Source organism: Marmota flaviventris, chromosome 12 (assembly GCF_047511675.1).
Source record: "Marmota flaviventris isolate mMarFla1 chromosome 12, mMarFla1.hap1, whole genome shotgun sequence".
NCBI classification, from domain to species: Eukaryota; Metazoa; Chordata; class Mammalia; order Rodentia; family Sciuridae; genus Marmota; species Marmota flaviventris.
In genome coordinates, this window is record NC_092509.1 from 65,576,231 (window position 1) to 65,582,356 (window position 6,126).

At 37.4% G+C, this 6,126-nt stretch overlaps 1 protein-coding gene across 10 annotated transcripts in view; it reads left to right on the forward strand.

Annotated features, from left to right (window-relative positions):
- Esrrg (estrogen related receptor gamma) overlaps nt 1–6,126 on the forward strand; it is a 600,595-nt gene that overhangs the window by 13,327 nt on the left and 581,142 nt on the right. The window lies entirely within an intron of this gene.

Here is a 6,126-nt window from a genome sequence, read left to right on the forward strand (position 1 = left end):
CTAATGATCTAACTTTCTCCCACTAGGTCTTGCCTCTTAAATGTCCCACCATCTCTCAACAGAGTCCTGGGCTGGCAACCAAGGCTTCAACACATGGGCCTTAGGAGCATGTTCAAGATCCAAACTATAATAGGTATCTTGGACAAAGCCCCGAGCAGTCATTCATGTTATATCATGCGGATATCTATTCATATTTACTGTATTATGATTGCCTCTGTGTGTGTGTGTGTGTGTGTGTGTGAGTTTTGTTTGTTAGATTATAAGCTCCTTGAAGGACTGGAGCAACATTTATTATTATTATTGTTGTTGTTATTATTATTATCATTATTATTGATATCTATTCATTTTTGTATCCCCAGAACATATGCCTACATATTCCTATAGCTGTACATAGTATTTGGCCAGTTACTGTTTGTGAATAAATGGTGTAACTGACCCCAAAGCCCAAACAATTTCTCCCACACCAGTAGTGGGAAAGGGAAAAAAAAAAAAAAAAAAAAGAACTGGAAAGGCAAGTTGAAGCTCAGCTGTAGAGTGTTTTAAATCCCTGGCTAAGAAGTTACATTGTGACATAAAATGTAATTAAACCTCCAGTTTACATTTACTTTCCAGTCCAACCTTTGTTTCAAATAATACTTCTGTTATTTTTAAAATCATATAATGTTTACCCAAGGGACATTCTCTCCTATGTAAATCAAAGCCAGCCAAGCTCTGAGAAAAATATAGAGATCCTGCTATAAAAACCAGCTATGCTTTTATGCTGCAGGACCAAATGAAATTAGAATAAATTCACAGGAAAAAGGTTCACAGATACAAAAGAAATGGAACTGGGACTGTTTATTTTTTAGCTTTCCCCCTTTTCATTTTGTATTGGAGGTTAGGACTCAGTCATTAGGGCAGATCTAGAGAGACATTCAGACATTTACATGGTTCGTTGCTGGGTTATTTTCACAGCATGTATCTGAAGAGATTAATGTTGAAGGGCTACCACTGTTTCTTGGAGTCACAGTGATAGAACAATATTTTGAATGTGTAAAATTTAGTCATAACCACACAAACAGCCTCTGTCTGTGGTGAAACAAAGCTAAGTCTATAAATGCCCTGTGAAGTGCTTGGAATTAAAACTGACTTGTGCAGAACCTTGTTTGAACTGGGTTTGTTCACAGTAATGAATGGGTCTGTTTTAGGTTTATTAATCCAGACTCGAATGAGAATTGCTTCTACCATAATCCTGAAATTGGATACATCATCCTTTATTGTTTTATTAGAAATTTTATTTTTAAGCCCCTATACTTATCCCCCACATAAATATGCAAATATTAAGGTCAAATAATGTGTTTTCCCCATTTTGTATGCATTTTTTTTTCTTGCACATACACCTCATTCTATTTCTTTGTAAGATTGTGTTTTCTTTATCTCATGTGAGCAGAGGGGACAGTGGTTGACTTGAATGAACCCTCAGATTTTTCTTGGTGATCTTAATGATGAGAATATGAACTGAGCATCATGCAACTGATAGCCCAATCCTATTGATTTTAATGACTGACTGGAAAATGACTAGATACAGCTACAGACTCTGTGGTTATGTCTACAAAATACTAAGTGTAAATCTGATGGTTTTCTAGTAGCTTGAGTCCTCAAAGACAGCTGAGCTGAAGGTAGACCTTAGAAACGCTGATATTTGCATTAAGGAGTTAGCAGAGTGATTACAAGCCCAGGATCCAGAATCAGAATGCTTGGGTTAAATTTCTTCCTAGAGTCATTTATTAGAAGTATAACTTTGGGTTAATTATGTAACTTCTTGTTTCTCAGTTTCTCCAAATGGAATGAGATTATTAATATACTTATTGCATTGGGCTTTTGGGAAAATTGAAATGGTTCTCATTGATAAAATGCTTAGTACCTGGCACATAATAAACACCAAATAATTTCTAGCTACTATTATTAGATCAGGAAGATGCTTAGATATGGGTTTTATAGAGACAAAGATAGATTGGTGAAGGCAAGGTCAGTGCTCCTTTTGGTAAAATGGAAAGAATTTTGAACTTTCTGGTGAAGCATTAAATACACATCATTTGATTGACCTTCTAAACTGAAATATTTTGGAGATTTCTTTCTACAAATACTCACCAAAAGTATTGGGAGTATCAAAAAAATAATCTTCTAGAGAAGCTGGCAATATGTGTCATTTAATGACAGTTAAATTCCTCAAGATGATTTAGTTTGGTGACAAGAAAGTAAATAAAATAAGATAAAATAAAATCACTAGGTTGGACTTGTAAATGGATTTATTAACATATTTAATAATGTCAAATACTTATTGAGTACTTATTACCTCACAAGAACTTTAAATTCATTTAATTATTTGATTTTATTTAATTCTTTAGTCATTTAATTTCATTTGCCCTTATGAAACTCTGGAGTATCTTTATCTCCATTTTACATCTAACTAAACTGAGACTTGGAATAATGATGTGGTTTTTCAAAGTTCCCAAAGTTGAGTACCAGGATCACTGTTTCAACCTGGTTGTGACAAACTTTAAAAGCCAGTTTTGTTTTTGTTTTCAGTGCTGTGGGTGGAACTGAGGGCCTCACACATGCTAGGCAAGTGCTCTACCACTGAGCTATACATACCCTAGCCCTAAAGCCAGTTATTTTAATATCTATATTTCCCTCACGTATAGTTACTTATGTTAAGAACTATCATCAATATGGTATTTTTTGGTTTTACGAAGCACTTTAAAAGACTTAAAAGTTAAGCATTCTTTAAGTATCTATTCTGCATGTAAGGACATTGAAGCTTAATGAAGTGGACTGATTTCCCCGGATTATTCTATGTGTTTTAGCCAGTTTTTTTTTTTTTTTTTTTTTTCTGCTGCTGTGACTAAAGGACCCCACCAGAACAACTGTAGAGGAGGGAGAGTTTATTTGGGGGGTACATGGTTTCAGAGGTCTTAGTTCTTGGATAGCCAGCTCCATTCCTTGGGTCTTGAAATGGGGCTGAACATCATGGTGGATGAGTGTGGTGAGTGAAGCAGCTCACATGATGATCAGAAAGCAGAGAGAGAGAGAGCTCTCCACTTGCCGATACAAATATATACTCCAAAGCCACACCCCAATTGCCACCTCTTCCACCCACACCCTACCACGTCAGTTGTCACTCAGTTAATCCCTATCAGGGGATTAATTCACAGATTGGGTTAAGACTCTTATAACCCAATTATTTATCCTCTGAACCTTCTTGCACTGTCTCACATGTGAGCTTCTGGAGGACACCTCACATCCAAACCATAATACTATGTATCTTATTCTTAAGGCTCCAAATTTTCTATTGTAGATACAATCCTCTAATTGTAGAGATTCTTACTAATTCCTTATCTACCATCAACGCAGTTGGCTGATGCAGCAGAGGTGGGGGTAAGAGCCAGCAGAGATGTCAATAGGGAAGGGATTCATGAGGTACATGCTAACTGTACTCACACTGTCTTCACAAGTACCCAGCATCTTAGTTGCCACATTCTTGGTAACCTGATGACTAACTTATTTTTCCCCTTCATTGACAATGTCAAAATTATAACTAAAAATATCTAAATTAGACTTAAGTAAGAATATTTTGATAGTATGGATACTAAAATGCTAGGGGAGTTATGGGAGTTTGCCTTTCCCATAAGTTATGATACTCGTTCTACCTACTATATATTATATATGTTATATTTCAAGTAGGCATCATTACAGTCAAAACATTTCAGCTTTTTGATGAAACACTGCTTGTAAGTCCAATAGATGCTACAGAGCTCACATCAGGAAAACTCATGGGCTTAAGTACATCAGGAAAATCAGGGATTATTAGTTTGGTTTGAATTAGTAGCAGATCATTCTACCTTATCTGGGAATTTGCCAATGAGATGGCAACCAGAGTTAGGACCTGCCGGCAATTGCTGTTATCCATGATGATGGCTTTATACATTCCTCTCAAGATAATTAAGATATTTATATCCATAAAATGGAAAAGTGCCTATCTTAATCTATTTTATCTATAATGTCTACATAGAATCCAGACATTTTAACAGGCTGAATATGAGATCAGGATCTTTGTGGAAAAAAAAAAAAAACATTAATAAATCTTTCACTTGGTCTTTTTTCCCCTTCTGCATGCACTTATAATAAAAATTACCATTGAGAAATATCTGAAAAACTGCTAGTCAGTGGATTGGAAGTCAGCCTGCTATGAACTCATTCATTCATTTATTCATTCATCAAATTTATATTGAGAAGGCCTGGTTTTGGGTGCCAGGTAGTGAATGGAAAAATGCAAAAATCCTGGAGCTCATGAAACTTATGTTTTGGGTGAGAAACAGGGAACAGTATGAGTAGGTAAATGTGTAGAATATAAAATAATTATATAAGTTTTGTGGAGAAAAGAAAAAGGAAGGGAAGGGGATATGAAATGATCAGGTGGACAGAAAAGGTATCTATGAGAAAGGGACTTTTGAATGCAGATGTGAATGCAAGAAATGAAGGAACCTCACAGGATCTGGGGTTAGAGCATGTGTTTTAGTCAGATTTTTTACTGTTGTGACCAAAAAGACATGACAAGAACAGTTAGAGGAGGAAATCTGGTGCTCATGGTTTCAGAATTCTCAGTCCTTAGATAGCTGACTCCCTTCTGTGGGGCCTGAGATGAAGAAGAACCTCACGGTGGAAGTGTGTGGCAGAGGAAAGCAGCTGGGAACATGGCATTAGGAAGCAGAAAGAGACTGTCCTCACATGGACAAAATATGTACCCTAAAGACATGCCCCCAGTGATCCCAGCCACACCCTACCTGCCTACTATTACCATTCAGCTAATATCTGTCAGAGAATTAATGTGCTGATTAGGTTAAGGTTCTCATAACTCCATCACTTCACCTCTAAGCTTTCTTGCATTGTCTCGCATATGGGCCTTTGAGGGACACCTCACATCTAATCCATAACAGCATTTCAGGGAAGGGAACAGTAAGTACAGAAGGGTTTGGGATGCTTAGGCAAGGATAGTGAATCTGAAGCTCAGGCATAAGAGGGTGAGCACAGGAGATGGAAGAGGGGTTATGGGGGAAGGAGGGAGAGGGAAGCTAGGGAGGGGATGCTTTGGAACACATGCAGATGAGGCTCTTCTTGTGTCAACTGAAATTTATCGAGCACTGGCCACATGGCCATGTACTGTGTTATGCTCTGGAGATCCAAACAAGAAAAGATATTTTCCCCTAAGTTATTCAGTTTGATAGAGGAGATAAACAGAATCTGGTAGAGAACACACAGTTAACTGTTAAGCCTTTTGGACATTCATGCACAAGTGACAGGTGTACCACATACGGTGAAAAAAAAAAGTTCCTGAAAATTTGTAAATAGATTGAAATTGTATCTACTGAACTATATTGAGAATGAACTCTGGGGTATTAATAATGCCAGTAAATCTATGATTTATCATCTTGTGAAATGAAAAAGTACCTACTCTTGTTTTGGCTTAAAGTTTACATATAGCTGAAATTAAACACCTTGATCTGGAAGGACTAATATTTTTCGGACTTGCTCAAGTTATATGGCCCAGGAATGTAAGCTGTTACTAACAGACTGGTGCTGCCTCTTTCACCCAGGTCGGGCATATGAAGGGCATGGCATAACTCAAAGTTCATAGGGCTTCATGACATTTCCAAGGCCCAATACAAAGTTTCTTCTTCTTCACTGGAATAGTTTTAGTCTTAGTTATTTTTTTTTTTCTACCTAGTTGTATTAACTTTTCATCATTGTGACCAAAATACCTGACAAGAACAGCTTAGCGGAGGAAAAGTTAATTTTGAGCTCATGGTTTTAGAGGTTAAGTCCATGGTCTCCTGTCTCCACTGCTCTAGGCCCAAGGTGAGGCAGAGCATCATGGAGCAAGGACAGGGTAGAGGGAAGCTGCTCATCTCATGGCGGTCTAGAAGCAGAGAAAGAGAGAGAGAAGCAAGGAATGAAATGCAATTCCCTAAGGTAGGCCCCCAGTGACTTTCTTCCTCCAGTCATGCCCACCTGGTTACAGTTACCACCCAGTAATCCACTCAAATTATGAATCCATCAAGTGGATTAATCCACTGATTAAGTTATAGC